Below are 1,351 nucleotides of genomic sequence, written 5' to 3'. Positions count from 1 at the left end.
TGTTGGTGTTTATGCATATTGCAGAGAAGGATAATACTTCCCCTGGTAACAGAGTGGTAATCTTTGGTTTGGTTGCTGATTGTGTCCTCTTTTCACTAGAACACAAAGAATGTAAGCGGTGTATTCCAAATTATTTTCACTCTTACTGGTAGGTGCACAGTGTGTAAATGTCCACAGAGAGAGGTTAAGTGTTAATAATGTCCACGTACAAAAGCTTTTCACTGACAAAAGCAGACCTGTGTATCTGCAGTGTGCGCTCCTTTGCTCTAAGGTCTGGATCTTTTCTTCTCCTTGGTTGTCTACTTGTTTCTACTTGGCTGTGCCCTTGGAGATATTATGCCCTGAACTGTTACCTGTCTTGGGATGGCATCAAGTGCTTCCAGCTGTCAGGTTATAACTGAGCTGGTCACAGATGATGCAGGGCAGGTTCAAGACTTGCTGTTTCCCTTGGAAGACAGCTGTTAGGTAGTGTGATAATCAGACACTTACAGAGCAATACATTGTCAGCATCAGTGGAAGAGTTGGGAAGGGGTGCCAGTAAAAGGGGATCACTACAGAGGGATGTTTGCCTCATACAGATCTGTGGAGTCCAAGACCAATCTGACAATCTTGTGCAAGAAAAATATACCACGTGTGTGGTGAGCCTGCCACAGGCAGAGTGGGAGCTTCAGACAAAGTTTAATTATTAAAGAAGCCCTCCCATTGAGTCACGAGGTGCAGACAAGGCCCCCTTGCTTTCCAAAATCCTTCTCAGAGAGGAGCATTGATATGGCTGGATCCAATCTTAGCCCCAGACTGTCAGTGGTTCATGTCTAAAGGATTTTATAGGTGTAAATGAACCTTTATACAACTTGGTCCTGGAGGATTTAAGGATGGCAAACCAGATATATAAATACGTATGATTTATTATAATAATGATTGGACAAAAAGATCTTAATCAGAGTAATTTACTAAATAATATAGGAGGTAGAACAGCTCTTACAGTGCATTATGATGCAATATTGAAGTAATTGTTTTAAAGCAATTGTATTAAAGCTAAGAAAAAACCACAATTCAGTAGAGATAAGGTTCACCCATGACTGTGGACTAATTTATTTTTCTCAGTCATGAGGAATAGCCTTGAACAGCATCCCCAGTCCACACTGGGAAATGCACACATACACTTTGAGAAAGGGTATATTAGAAGACTCTGCCCTTAAAATGTGGGACTGGGCTTTTATAGTATGAAGTTATTGACTGTCAATCAGGTCTTCAGGCTAGCAGTGTCATCTCAGCAGCTTTGGATAAATTATCTGTAGTGTCACTTACTGGTTCTGGGTATTTTAGCAGGCCTACCACATCTTCAGCTCAC

Source organism: Ammospiza nelsoni, chromosome 3 (genome assembly GCF_027579445.1).
Source record: "Ammospiza nelsoni isolate bAmmNel1 chromosome 3, bAmmNel1.pri, whole genome shotgun sequence".
NCBI lineage: Eukaryota > Metazoa > Chordata > Aves > Passeriformes > Passerellidae > Ammospiza > Ammospiza nelsoni.
The sequence above is the reverse complement of the archived record's forward strand: the minus strand, read 5'-3'. Positions refer to the sequence as shown.